Here is a 15,792-nt window from a genome sequence, read left to right as displayed (position 1 = left end):
GTGTGTGTGTGTGTGTGTGTGTGTGTGTGTGTGTGTGTGTGAAATCTAACACCGTTTTAAGAGGTAGACAGTATTTGGAGTGTGTGTGTGAATGCGACACTATCTGACTGTTAAGGGGTGTGTGTGCACGTCACACTGTTTTCCCCTGGCGACATCATTAACAAGTGTGTTGACCCGGTGTATATGGCCTTGTGCTGTGTAACAGTGACGCGTGTCCCGGCCCCACACACACACACACACACAATCAATCTAGTCTCTTAATAACGTCAGCGAGAGGTGCTGGATAGCTGCCAAACCAGATACCTACAGAGCAGATCACTACAGTACAGAGCTCATAGTTCATATATGGACCAGACCACAACTTTATACAATTCACCAAACACGCTGATGGAATCCCATGCCCCTAGACAGGCTGATTAAAAACAACTGATGCTCAGTCAGTCTGCTAAAACAACTGATGCTCAGTCAGTCTGTTAAAACAACTGATGCTCAGTCAGTCTGTTAAAACAACTGATGCTCAGTCAGTCTGCTAAAACAACTGATGCTCAGTCAGTCTGCTAAAACAACTGATGCTCAGTCAGTCTGCTAAAACAACTGATGCTCAGTCAGTCTTATGGTGACATGCTAATAAAGCACATTATTCTTATGTACAAGAGAGTCAATATTAAGTGATAGCTTACTACAGTATAGCTAAATACAACAACAGTACTGGCGTCAGGTAGCCTAGCGGTTAAGAGCATTTAAGAGCATGCCAGTAGCCGAAAGATCGCTAGTTCAAATCCTCAAGATGACTGGGTGAAACATCTGTCGATGTGCCCTTGAGCAAGGCACTGGATAGGAGTGTCTGCTAAATGACTCATGTCAAATGTACTGGAACATGGGTAATTATGGAAATGTCAAATTAGCAATAACATACTGACCAACTTGTTTCAGCTAGTAATAACATACTGACCAACTTGTTTCAGCTAGTAATAACATACTGACCAACTTGTTTCAGCTAGTAATAACATACTGACCAACTTGTTTCAGTTCAAACATACTATTCAAATACCCAGGTTGAAACATGCCCTAGAGTCAAGGTAAAGTTATCTTTACATGTTATCTACATCCCCTTCACACACACACACCATCATACAAAGTACTGCTGCTCCAGCCATGACTTACCCAGACATCCAGCCCCTCTGTACACTGAGAGAAAACACAGCCAGAATGGTGCTGCTCCTCCTTTTACACACTCCTCCTTTTTCCTGGAACACACTTAGCCCTCTCCCTTTAGCGCTACCACACACACACGAACACACACGCTGCTGCACAGTTAATGTGGTGGGAGAGTTGTCCCCGCTGTGTCCGATACTATCAGTGTTCGACTGACGAGGTTCAGAGAGAGAGAGGGAGAACCACCCCTCCCCTTCAGCTCTGAAGCTCAGCAGTACTGCAGTAACTAACCCCAAAGCTTCTCAGAAAGAGAGGGACGGGGACGAGTAGTGTGTGTGTGTGTGTGTAAGGCAGCCATGGAATGTGTTTTCCCCCCTTACCATGAGCACCTCATGCCAGCAGCAGCAGCTCTCCTCACAACTCTCTCCACGACACACACACACTTCTAGTGCGCACCCACACACACACACTTCCAGTGCGCACCCCCACACACACACACACCTCCTCCTAAAGCACACACAGCCAGGCATGTTCAAGGTCTAACTTAGAGTGGGAGGGGAGAGTTCAGTTCTGTTGACACTGTTAGAGAGGAATGCGCGTGTGTGTGTGTGAGAGAGAGCAGGTAACCTGGTCAGATTGCTGCTGCTGCTGCCCGCCCCCCCCCCCCGAAGTGGGAGGGGACAAATCAGAATTCGCTGTTGCTTAGCAGCCAAAGTCTCCCACCCTTATTTGCTGCAGCAGAAAAGTAGCGCCAGGTTCTGGAGGGAAAGGAAAGTACAGCAGACAATTACAACGTGACATGCCGATACACAGGGCTGCTGACCAGCTAGTCCCGTGTAAATAGATTACAATGTGTGACATGCCGATACACAGGGCTGCTGACCAGCTAGTCCCGTGTAAATAGATTACAATATGTGACATGCCGATACACAGGGCTACTGACCAGCTAGTCCCGTGTAAATAGATTACAATGTGTGACATGCCGATACACAGGGCTGCTGACCAGCTAATCCCGTGTAAATAGATTACAATGTGTGACATGCCGATACACAGGGCTGCTGACCAGCTAGTCCCGTGTAAATAGATTACAATGTGTGACATGCCGATACACAGGGCTGCTGACCAGCTAGTCCCGTGTAAATAGATTACAATGTGTGACATGCCGATACACAGGGCTGCTGACCAGCTAGTCCCGTGTAAATAGATTACAATGTGTGACATGCCGATACACAGGGCTGCTGACCAGCTAGTCCCGTGTAAATAGATTACAATGTGTGACATGCCGATACACAGGGCTGCTGACCAGCTAGTCCCGTGTAAATAGATTACAATGTGTGACATGCCGATACACAGGGCTGCTGACCAGCTAGTCCCGTGTAAATAGATTACAATGTGTGACATTCCGATACACAGGGCTGCTGACCAGCTAGTCCCGTGTAAATAGATTACAATATGTGACATGCCGATACACAGGGCTGCTGACCAGCTAGTCCCGTGTAAATAGATTACAATATGTGACATGCCGATACACAGGGCTGCTGACCAGCTAGTCCCGTGTAAATAGATTACAATATGTGACATGCCGATACACAGGGCTGCTGACCAGCTAGTCCCGTGTAAATAGAGAGATTTTGGGTTCTCCCAATAGGTCTCCTTCACCCTACTGTAACTAAGTCTGGAATGAACAAACACTAGATGTTTGACCAGAGTGAAGTTCGGACATCCAACATCCGCCACACATGTTGCAGCTTAGAACAGAAAATCTTTCCAGAACTTTCCCACTTCAATAAGCACATAGTGGTGGGAAGGGAATTAGCCGACATGTCGTTCAGGGGTAAGCAGGCAGCAGCTACAGACCAAGTGGTTTAAATTCACTCACACAAAGATCAATGGATGGAAACGTCTAAGGCCTGAAAACTGTCATATTTATGTGGAGAATGGCATCATCATCAACCAATCATACCACGACTTATCTGATTAAATAACGGGTCAATATATAAAAACATTGACTCTGAACGCAACTGCAAAAAAACAAACCATAATCACTACTTTCAGATACATTTTCTTCAAGTCCAGGCATGTTATAGCGGCGTCGAAAATAATCAGATTTATTAAAAAGGATGCTGAAGAATTCAAAGCCAAGCCAGCATTTCTTATGTTGAAGCTCAGGTCAGAGTTAAAGGCTATGGAATCACAAGATCAGAGGGAAAACACACACAAGGGGATTAGAGTAACTATACTGTTTAGGCTTTTGAAGAAACGTTGAGGTGATGTTTGTTTGGTATGATATGAACATTGAGGAAATGTTTCTCCCCTGGATGAGAGTCTGGCTTCCTGGTGGCATGCAAACCCTCATATAACCTTTCACTTCGCCATGGAAATGACAGCCAGAGAGAGCTAGAGTGTGTATGTTGGTGTCTCCTTGTAACCTAGTGAAAATGAAGCCAGCATGGAGCCAGCTGTTACTGATAACACACAGATTTAGTCCTTTATCTCTCCTGGCTCCTCTCATACATGGGCTGGTCAACAGGACAGGGCCTGTGGGCTGGTCAACAGGGTCTATGGGCTGGTCAACAGGGTCTATGGGCTGGTCAACAGGGTCTATGGGCTGGTCAACAGGGTCTATGGGCTGGTCAACAGGGTCTGTGGGCTGGTCAACAGGACAGGGTCTATGGGCTGGTCAACAGGACAGGGTCTATGGGCTGGTCAACAGGACAGGGTCTATGGGCTGGTCAACAGGACAGGGTCTATGGGCTGGTCAACAGGGTCTATGGGCTGGTCAACAGGGTCTATGGGCTGGTCAACAGGACAGGGTCTATGGGCTGGTCAACAGGGTCTGTGGGCTGGTCAACAGGACAGGGTATGTGGGCTGGTCAACAGGACAGGGTCTATGGGCTGGTCAACAGGGTCTATGGGCTGGTCAACAGGACAGGGTCTGTGGGCTGGTCAACAGGGTCAATGGGCTGGCCAACAGGACAGGGTCTATGGGCTGGTCAACAGGACAGGGTCTATGGGCTGGGCAACAGGACAGGGTCTATGGGCTGGGCAACAGGACAGGGTCTGTGGGCTGGTCAACAGGACAGGGTCTATGGGCTGGTCAACAGGACAGGGTCTATGGGCTGGGCAACAGGACAGGGTCTATGGGCTGGGCAACAGGACAGGGTCTATGGGCTGGGCAACAGGACAGGGTCTGTGGGCTGGTCAACAGGACAGGGTCTGTGGGCTGGTCAACAGGACAGGGTCTGTGGGCTGGTCAACAGGACAGGGTCTATGGGCTGGTCAACAGGACAGGGTCTGTGGGCTGGTCAACAGGACAGGGTCTATGGGCTGGGCAACAGGACAGGGTCTATGGGCTGGGCAACAGGACAGGGTCTATGGGCTGGTCAACAGGACAGGGTCTATGGGCTGGTCAACAGGACAGGGTCTATTGGCTGGGCAACAGGACAGGGTCTATGGGCTGGGCAACAGGACAGGGTCTATGGGCTGGTCAACAGGACAGGGTCTATGGGCTGGTCAACAGGACAGGGTCTATGGGCTGGGCAACAGGACAGGGTCTATGGGCTGGGCAACAGGACAGGGTCTATGGGCTGGTCAACAGGACAGGGTCTATGGGCTGGTCAACAGGACAGGGTCTATGGGCTGGGCAACAGGACAAGTACATCAAGTGAAGACCAGTATAAATAACCACAGGTGGACTAAATGTTTTGATGAAAGCAATGACTTGGGATGTGGTAGACTAAATGTACTAAACAGGAGCACACAAATTAAATATATCATGTATTTAAAAATCGGGACTGCAAAACATCACAGCCAGCTACTTAAAATCTGCCTAATCTTGTTTGAAATACATATTTCAATACTAGGACCACACACACAGTCAACTTATCATGGACCACTCAGCCAGCACTTACCCTCCTCGACAAGGGAACACATTTTTCCCAGGCTGCCCCTGTCAGGCCACCAGAGCTCAGGACCTCTTTGGGGACTAAGGGGCCCTCAGCCCGGCTGGCCTAAAGACCCAGAACCATCATTTAGACCTGGGAGGCCCCTTGCTCCACAAGGAGCTAAACGGAAGAAATAGGTCAGTATTCTGTAACTATTTAGACTTGTAACATACAGTGCATTCAGAAACTATTTATACCCCGTGACTTTTTCCATATTTTGTTACGTTACAGCCTTATTCTAAAATTCCTTAAATGTTTTTTTTTCTTCTCATTAATCTACCCAAAATAACGCATAATGACAAAGCAAAAACAAGTTTTTAGAAATGTTTGCCTATGTATTAAAAAAAAGAAAACAGAAATATCACATTTACATAAGTATTTCAGACCATTTACTCAGTACTTTGTTGAAGCACCTTTGGCAGTGATTACAACCTCGAGTCTTCTTGGGTATGACGCTACAAGCTTGCCAAAACTGTATTTGGGGAATTTCTCCCATTCTTCACTGCAGATCCTCTCAAGCTCTTTCAGGTTGGATGGGGAGCGTCGCTGCACAGCTATTTTCAGGTCTCTCTAGAGATGTTTGATCGGGTTCAAGTACGGGCTCTGGCTGGACCATTCATGGATATTCATAGACTTGTCCCAAAGCCAACCCTGTGTCGTCTTGGCTGTGTGCTTAGGGTCATTGTAATGTTGGAAGGTGAACCTTTTCTCCAGTCTGAGGTCCTGAGTGCTCTGGAGCCGGTTTCCATCAAGGATCTCTCTGTGCTTTGCTCCGGTCATCTTTCCCTCGATCCTGACTAGTCTCCCAGTACCTGCCGCTGAAAAACCTCCCCACAGTATGATGCTACACCCACCATTCCGCACCGTAGGGATGGTGCCAGGTTTCCTCCAGACGTGACGCTTGGCATTCAGGCCAAAGAGTTCAATATTGGTCTCATCAGACCAGAGAATCTTGTTTCTGAAGGTCTGAGAGTCCTTTAGATGCCTTTTGGCAAACTCCGAAGGGCTGTCAAGTGCCTTTTACTGAGGAGTAGCTTCCACCTGGCCACTCTACAATAAAGGCCTGATTGGTGGAGTGCTGCAGAGATGGTTGTACTTCTGGAGCTCTGTCAGAGTGACCATCGGGCTCTTGGCCACCTCCCTGACCAAGCCTATTCCCCCCTGATTGCTCAGTTTGGCCTGGCAGCCAGCTCTAGGAAGAGTCTTTGTGGTTCCAAACTTCTTCCATTTAAGAATGATGGAGGCCACTGTGTTCTTGGGGACCTTCAATGCTGCAGAAATGTTTTGGAACCCTTCCCCAGATCTATGCCTTTGACCTTATGGCTTGGTTTTTGCTCTGACATGCACTGTCAAATGAGGGACCTTATATAGACAGGTGTGTGCCTTTCAAAATCATGTCAAATCAATATAGTTTACCACAAGTGGACTCAAATCAAGTTGTAGAAACATCTTAAGGATGATCAATTGAAACAGGATGCACCTGACCTCAATTTCACATCCCATAGCAAAGGGTCTGAATACATATGCAAATGAGGTATTTCTGTTTATTATTTTTTAGAAATTTGCAAAAAAAACTAAAAACCTGTTTTGATTTGTCATGAGGTAAAAAAAAGTAATTTATATCAATCAAAAAATGTGGAAAAGGGGAAGGGGTCTGAATCATTTTGATGTCACTGTACATAAGGCATACAATAAGGCTATATGGTGAAAAGGTAGACAATGGTATTTTAAGTAGGTATTTAGACTACACAAATGCAACATCTACCATTCACCACCAACCACACTGAGCCATTAGACCACATTCTCAATTATGTGGTGGGTGTAAACATTTAAGCTAAGTGCTCGACAAGCCACCCAGCAAGCATTAGGCCTAGTGGTTAGAGGGGGTATTCCAGACCGCCTGGGGAGGCTGTGACATCTATTCCCTCTGGAGTCATTCAGAGTCCTCACATAGCTCAGCTGTTAGCTTCAACCGAGGCAGACTATCAGACTAAACAAATAGCTCGCAGGTGGGTCATAACAGTCCATCTCCACCTCAACAGACCACAACGTTGTGGAACGTTTAGATAGAAATACAGTACGAAGGACATTCATGCCTCTCTGGCATGTATACTGAACAAAAATATGCAACAATTTCAACGAGTTACAGTTCATATACGGAAATCAGTCAATTGAAATGAATATCAGGCCCGAATCTATGGATTTCACATGACTGGGTATGGGCACAGCCAATCAGAATGAGTTTTTCCCCACAAAAGGGTTTTATTACAGACAGAAATGCTTCTCAGTTTCATCAGCTGTCCGGGTCTCAGATGATCCCACAAGTGAAGAAGCCAGATGTGGAGGTCCTGGGCTGGCGTGGTTACACCTGGTCTGTGGTTGAGAGGCCTGTTGGACGTACTGCAACCGCTCTGGTGGACATTCCTGCAGTCAGCATGTCAATTCCACGCTCCCTCAAAACTTGAGACATCTGTGGCATTGTGTCGTGTGACAAAACTGCACATTTTATTGTCCCCAGCGCAAAGTGCACCTGCGTAATGATCATGTTTAATCAGCTTTTTGATATACCACACCTGTCAGGTGGATTAATTACCTTTGGCAAAGGTGAAATGCTCACTAATAGGGATGTAAACAAATTTGAGCACAACATTTTAGAGAAATAAGCTTCTTGTGCGTATCGAACATTTTGGGCGTACTTTATTTCAGCTCATGAAACCAACACTTTACGTGTTGCGTTTATATCACATCAACTCTATACATGACATTTCTATCTGCAAAGTTCCACACTGTTTGCCCGCTGAAAGTGCACCAGTATTTCGTCTTGCCTGCCTAGCCAACACATCACTGTATACTAAGCAGTACGCAAGTTTAGTTTGGAGATCGGAATAAAATTACAGTCTTTGTGTGGGTGAAACATGACCGAACTAAGTGAGCAGCTATATCGGATGTCTCAGTGCTCTGCCAGTGAGCGAGGGAGTCAGAGAGACGCAACATACCACCCTAACAGGCATGTTGGGTCTACACCGGACCCACCTAACGTGATTGCACCGTATCAGGTTTTTATGAGACGCCATTAACCTGCCAGTGAGACTGAACTCAGAGGAAGCGGTCAAAGAAAGACGGTTGCCATTTTGTGCTCCTCCAGCCAAAACAGAATGGAACTAAACTCAGGTGTAGGTAAACAAACAGCTGGACTATTTGGAATGTACGACAAAATGCGAGTACCAGTGTTTCCCCTAGGATTTCTTTCAGCAGTGGTGGCAGAGTTAGCGGGGCAGGGAATAGGGTTTTCCTGGGGCATCTACATTATAAATAAAATAAATATACAGTGCCAATGACTTTTTACGTTACAGCCTTTATCTAAATTGGATTAAATAAAACCATTTCCTCAGCAATCTACACACAATACTGCATGATGACAAAGCAAAAATGTTTTTTTTGAAATGTATTAAAAACAACAATAAAAAAGTATTCAGACCCTTTGCTATAAGACTCGAAATTGAGCTCAGTTGCATCCTGTTTGCATTGATCATGCTTGAGATTTTTCTACAACTTGATTGGAGTCCTCTTGTGGTAAATTATATTGATTGGACATGATTTGGAAAGGCACACACCTGTCGATATTAGGTCCCTCAGTTGACAGGTGCATGTCAGAGCAAAAACCAAGCCATAAGGTCGAAGGAATTGTTCGTAGAGCTCAGAGACAGGATTGTGTCGAGGCACAGATCTGGGGAAGGGTACCAAGACATTTCTGCAGCATTGAAGGTCCCCAAGAACACAGTGGCTTCCATCGTTCTTAAAAGGAAGTTTGTAACCACAAAGACTCTTCCTAGAGCTGGCTGCCCGGCCAAACTGAGCAATTAGGGGAGAAGGGCCTTGGTCAGGGAGGTGAACAAGAACCCGATGGTCACTCTGACAGAGCTCTTGAGTTACTCTGTGGAGATGGGAGAACCTTCCAGAAGGACAATCATCTCTGCAGCACTCCACCAATCAGGCCTTTATGATAGAGTGGCAAGAAAGAAGCCACTCCTCAGTAAAAAGGCACATGACAGCCCACTATGAGTTTGCAAAAAGGTACCTATACGTATTTTCCACCATAATTTGCAAATAAATTCATTAAAAATCCTACAATGTGATTTTCTGGATTTTTTTCTCTCTCATTTTGTCTGTCATAGTTGAAGTGTACCTATGATGAAAATTACAGGCCTCTCATCTTTTTAAGTGGGAGAACTTGCACAATTGTTGGCTGACTACATACTTTTTTGCCCCACTGTGTGTATGTGCGTGTGTGTGTGTATATATATATATATATATATATTTCAATTTCAATCAAATTTAATCAATTTTAGAATATTGCTGTAAAGTAAAGGGGTCTAAATACCTTCCGAAGGCACTATCTATATATATATATATATATTTATTTTGTTGCGGTGGCAGCTTCGATTTAGCAGCGGCGGTGTGTTTCTGCTAAATGCATACAGCGGAAACACTGAGGGACCATTCATTTTGAGTGACCCTGGTGCAATTCCTCCCCACAAACATCCAGGATGCAGCGTTCTCCACCTGGCATAGCCTACGCGGCTTGGGTGGCTGCTTAGAATGCCTGACGGGTTACGGACCCAAAATAGACCAGAGTGAGGGGATGGAGTCAACACAGACAGTAGAGTGTGAGGAGGAAGAGTGATAACACCCTAAATGGTAGCACTAAAACAGGACAAGCAGCTAATACATCATATCTATAGAGAGCTCCAGTCAATCTATACTACGGATAGTAAACTATAACTCCCCTGTCTCAATGCTTAGGGTCAGTAAATAGTCAAGAGAAATTAGACCAAAAATGACAAAAATAAATGTAAAATGTTTCATTTTAAACTAGAATCACAGGTTTCTGGCTGTTTTGGTACAGTGGGTAAGACAACTTGATCTATGACTTTTAAGAGTAAAACAGTAAATACTGTAACAATGGGAGAGGCTTGGCCTCCATTAATGAAAAATGTAACTAGATTTAACAGTTTAACTCTTTACATAGCTAAATTCCAGGGTAAACAAAGAATTGAATGGCTGGTAAGACCTCTTAAGATACAATGATGCCATCAATCAGAAATGGCTATTGCGTAACTCAACAAGCCCAGGCAAAGTTATATGAGTTTGAATAAGGAGTGGCTATGTTGGCCTTGCTTGTTGCAGTCTTGACAGTTGATTAAAGTGCAATGCAATGCATAAGACACACATGTAACAGTCGGGGAAAGTTACCACCCTGCGGCTAAGGATGGGGCTCTGACTGTTACTATGGTAACCATGGTGTCAGTGTTTTCATCCAGATTGACTTCAAAAAGTCTGAGCACGTCATACAAGAGAGACAACAGGAAAATGGAAATGAACAACGAGGAGTCTCGTCAAATATAGTTTGAGCGGTCTGATCTTCAAAAGTGTGTCAGGATTGAGCCATCAACCTTAGCAGCAATCAATTGAAAACAAGTCTGTTTTCTGTTAACAAATGTTAGGAAATGTTTTGTTTTCAGTGCCAAACTATTAGAAATGTTCATGGGCTAATGTGTGTTTATTACTGTGTAACTTGGTTCAAGTCTATCTATCATGGCTTGTCTTGAAAAGAAGACACTTTCTTGGAGCCACTGTGTATGTAGCCGACGGTTAGTTCAGTCTGAGGCTGTGTGGTGGTCTGTTGTCCTTAGGAGCTGAGTAGAAACAGATATGGTAACTAGCCCCCTGGGTTAACAGCTTAGACATTCACTCACACACACACACACACATACATATATATAAACAACTCCAGCAGAACACTCCTGAGCGATGCCTCGGCTCTCACGGCTTCGGGGCCTCCCACTGGGTCCACACGGGTGTGCTTGGGTCTCCTCCATCACTAGAGGACTGCGCCTCACTGCTTGGCCAGCTACACCTCCATGTTGTGGGGGTCTACCTGAGTCCTCCTGTCAGTCTGGTCTCAAAGACACGGTAAAGTGAAACGTCAAGTGGGTCATTAAATCCGTTAGGGTTCCTTTGGTTGCTCAAACGTTACTTGGATGACTGCAGCAGTTACAGAGCTAATAAACGTCAACGGGTGCTGACCTTTGGGGATGCGTGCACTCATTCAGACCCATGCAGGGTACTCTCGGGCACCACAAACGCTTTTGGTGACTATATAACTTTGACTGGTGACGTCTAATTTGAATGTCTGCCCTATCAACTTTCAATGGTACTTTCTGTGCCTACCATGGCGATAGGGAATCTGGGTTAGATTCCAGGGAGGGAGCCTAAGAAACAGCTACCGCATCCAGGAAGGAAGCGGGCGGGCAAATTACCCAGTCCGACTCGGAGAGGTAGTGACGAAAAATAACAATACAGGACGAGAGGCCCTTCAGTTGGAATGAGTACATTTTTAATTCTTTAATGATCTATTACTGATGTGTAGAAGTTGCATTTCACAGTGGTCAGAAACCTTCTGAAAGTGTCATGAATTATGTTGAATGTTAAATTTGACTATGGGGTGACATACTGTCCTATGGGGTGACATACTGTCCTATGGGGTGACATACTGTCCTATGGGGTGACATACTGTCCTATGGGGTGAAGGGAAAAAAGGTTATGTCTTGAACAAAATGTAAAAATTATTGTTAAGCATGAGGCAGGTAACATCATCATAATATACACAATCTAAATGTTTGTCAAATGACTGAATGTTCCTCAAAATGAGAATCGGGAGACACTTGGTTCCCATCATTACACAAGTAAACTGTGTTTTTCAAAAGAATTTCCAGAATATGAATCCCGATTTAAAAACATAAGTAACAAATAATAATTGTCTTGTCTATTTTAGAATCATGAAACCTTTAGCCCTATATTAGCATAGATTATGACACAAATTCAAGGCTACAATGCAGGAAATGGTAGTCGGAGGTGGCAGAACATTTTGAATTATTTAGACAACCAAACTCTGCAAAAAAAAGAAATGGCCCTTTTCAGGATCCTGTCTTTCAAAGATAATTCGTAAAAATTTGAATTAACTTCACAGATCTTCATTGTAAAGAGTTTAAACACTGTTTCAATGAACCATAAACAATGAATGAACATGCACCTGTGGAACGGTCGTTAAGACACTAACAGCTTAGAGAAGGTGGGAAATTAAGGTCACAGATATGAAAACTTAGGACACTAAAGAGGCATTTCTACTGACTCTGAGAAACACCAAAAGAAAGATGCCCAGGGTCCCTGCTCATCTGTGTAAACGTGCCTTAGGCATGCTGCAAGGAGGCATGAGGACTGCAGATGTGGCCATTACAATAAATTGCAATATCTGTACTGTGAGATGCCTAAGACAGTGCTACAGGGAGACAGGATGGACAGCTGATCGTCCTCGCAGTGGCAGACCACGTGTAACACCTGCACAGGATCGGTACATCTGAAATTCACACCTGCGGGACAGGTACAGGATGGTAACATCAACTGCCCGAGTTACACCAGGAACGCACAATCCCTCCATCAGTGCTCAGACTGTCCGCAATAGGCTGAGAGAGGCTGGACTGAGGGCTTGTAGGTCTGTTGTAAGGCAGGTCTGGCAAAAAGTGCTCTTCACTGACGAGTCACGGTTTTGTCTCACCAGGGGTGATGGTCAGATTTGCGTTTATCGTTGAAGGAATGAGCGTTACACCGAGGCCTGTTCTCTGGAGCGGGATTGATTTGGAGGTGGAGGGTCCGTCATGGCCTGGAGCGGTGTGTCACAGCATCATCGGACTGAGCTTGTTGTCATTGCAGGCAATCTCAACGCTGTGCATTACAGGGAACACATCCTTCTCCCTCATGTGGTACCCTTCCTGCAGGCTCATCCTGACATGACCCTTCAGCATGACAATGCCACCAGCCATACTGCTCGTTCTGTGCGTGATTTCCTGCAAGACAGGAATGTCAGTGTTCTACCATGGCCAGTGAAGAGCCCGGATCTCAATCCCATTGAGCACTTCTGGGACCTGTTGGATCGGAGGGTGAGGGCTAGGGCCATTCCCCCCAGAATTGTCCAGGAACTTGCAGGTGCCTTGGTGGAAGAGTGGGGTAACATCTCACAGCAAAAACTGGCAAATCTGGTGCAGTCCCTGAGGAGGAGATGCACTGCAGTACTTAATGCAGCTGGTGGCCACACCAGATACTGACTGTTGCTTTTGATTTTGACCCCCTTTTGTCCAGGGACACATTATTCAATTTCTGTTCATCACATGTCTGTGGAACTTGTTCAGTTTATGTCTCAGTTGCTGAATCTTGTTATGTGCATACAAATATTTACACATGTTAAGTTTGCTGAAAATAAACGCAGTTGACAGTGAGAGGACGTTTCATTTTTTGCTGAGTTGGTTTATTTAACTTTAATTTTAGAAAATAATATTTTTCCACTTTCGTTTTGGCCAAATGACAACTACCCATATATACAGAGTATGCCTACCCCATCACCCTCTTTCTCCCTCTCATCCCCCTTCACTCAGGTAGTCAAACAGAAGACTTATTCATCACAGACAGCCTGCCCTTTCTCCGCTGCAGTGAGAGAGTATTTAGTTTAACCTCCAGGTTTACCCTATAGTCCCTCATGCAGTGCCAAGAGGAGACATTGCCGCAGTGGCAGCCAAGAGCTCTACCACACACACACACCACTCCCTCTTCCTCCTAGTCCGATGGCATGGACATTATGTCATGATGTAATTCTTGTCTCAGCAGCCCAGAAGATGATGCCGTTATGGCAGGAATGCCCAGTCATGATAAACTGACCATGCATTGACACTGGGATAAACCCAGGCTTGGCATAACACACCTTCTACGTCAATGCACAAAGGAAGGGAACTGACTGTACATAGTGAATGTTCAGGTAACAGGTTAGAAGGTTCAATGTCAACATAGAGCTTTTGAATACCCTGGCTCCAAACACTAATCTACATCAAGCTGGACTAGCATCCTGTCCAGAGGGTGTACTTGTACGTCAAGCTGCCTCATGCTACAGACACAGGAGCTGGACTAGCGTCCTGTCCAGAGGGTGTACTTGTACATCAAGCTGCCTCATGCTACTGAAACAGGAGCTAGACTTGTGTCCTGTCCAGAGGGTGTACTTGTACATCAAGCTGCCTCATGCTACTGAAACAGGAGCTAGACTTGTGTCCTGTCCAGAGGGTGTACTTGTACATCAAGCTGCCTCATGCTACTGAAACAGGAGCTAGACTTGTGTCCTGTCCAGAGGGTGTACTTGTACATCAAGCTGCCTCATGCTACTGAAACAGGAGCTAGACTTGTGTCCTGTCCAGAGGGTGTACTTGTACATCAAGCTGCCTCATGCTACTGAAACAGGAGCTAGACTAGCGTCCTGTCCAGAGGGTGTACTTGTACATCAAGCTGCCTCATGCTACTGAAACAGGAGCTAGACTTGTGTTCTGTCCAGAGGGTGTACTTGTACATCAAGCTGCCTCATGCTACTGAAACAGGAGCTAGACTTGTGTCCTGTCCAGAGGGTGTACTTGTACATCAAGCTGCCTCATGCTACTGAAACAGGAGCTAGACTTGTGTCCTGTCCAGAGGGTGTACTTGTACATCAAGCTGCCTCATGCTACTGAAACAGGAGCTAGACTAGTGTCCTGTCCAGAGGGTGTACTTTTACGTCAAGCTGCCTCATGCTACTGAAACAGGAGCTAGACTAGTGTCCTGTCCAGAGGGTGTACTTGTACGTCAAGCTGCCTCATGCTACTGAAACAGGAGCTAGACTAGTGTCCTGTCCAGAGGGTGTACTTGTACGTCAAGCTGCCTCATGCTACTGAAACAGAAGCTAGACTTGTGTCTTGTCCAGAGGATGTACTTGTACATCAAGCTGCCTCATGCTACTGAAACAGGAGCTAGACTAGTGTCCTGTCCAGAGGGTGTACTTGTACGTCAAGCTGCCTCATGCTACTGAAACAGGAGGAGATAGCCAGAATGGCCCTAGGGGCTGGAGTCTCAGACAAGGCTTACTTAATTACTTTTGTATACTGTAAGTCAATAATCTATTCATTTCCACTGGCAGCATATTGTGTTGTAGATCTCCTGACAGGCGTAGATTATCTTAGGCTATATTAGGATCCTTTTTCCAGATGTAGTGTTTAACTCAAAACCATTATGCCCTTGACATTTCACTGTTTAGTTAGGTGAGGGTTTGACATCTTGTGATCGAAGAGTGCGGCATGAAATCACTTGAATACTTTCATTCACTAATGATGACAAAAGGGATACCACCAACGGGTGTAGACTGCTGAACAGAGGTGTACAACTAGACAGAGGACACGCAGCTACACACACACACACTGGGTTACTGGCACACATTTTAACAAAACACATTCAATGCTGTATTTTTATTGAGCAAGTGTACTTAACCCAACCCATATCTGTTTCTACTCAGCTCTTTAGGACAACAGACCACCACACAACCTCAGACTGAACTAACTGTCGGCTACATACACAGTGGCTCCAAGAAAGTGTCTTCTTTTCAAGACAAGCCATGATAGATGGACTTGAACCAAGTTACACAGTAATAAACACGCATTAGTGTTTAGTCCACGAACATTTCTATTTGTTTGGCACTGAAAACAAAACATTTCCTAACATTTTTTAGCAAATAACACGAGTTTTGTTTACAACTGAACGCCACAACAGCACGTTAGTCAAAAGGGCAAAA

The 15,792-nt window shown here is 45.4% G+C and overlaps 1 protein-coding gene across 1 annotated transcript in view; it reads right to left on the bottom strand.

The window, feature by feature from the left end:
• LOC139419074 (microtubule-associated tumor suppressor 1 homolog) overlaps nt 1-1,671 on the bottom strand; it is a 74,536-nt gene extending 72,865 nt beyond the window's left edge. The window contains exon 1 of the mRNA XM_071168993.1: nt 1,165-1,671. The gene's annotated coding sequence lies outside the window, so the exon portion shown is untranslated. The remainder of the gene's footprint in view (nt 1-1,164) is intronic.
• Nucleotides 1,672-15,792: the final 14,121 nt, after the last annotated feature.

This window comes from Oncorhynchus clarkii, chromosome 10 (genome assembly GCF_045791955.1).
Source record: "Oncorhynchus clarkii lewisi isolate Uvic-CL-2024 chromosome 10, UVic_Ocla_1.0, whole genome shotgun sequence".
In the NCBI taxonomy this organism is placed as follows: Eukaryota; Metazoa; Chordata; class Actinopteri; order Salmoniformes; family Salmonidae; genus Oncorhynchus; species Oncorhynchus clarkii.
This window is presented reverse-complemented; position numbering and strand designations above follow the sequence as displayed.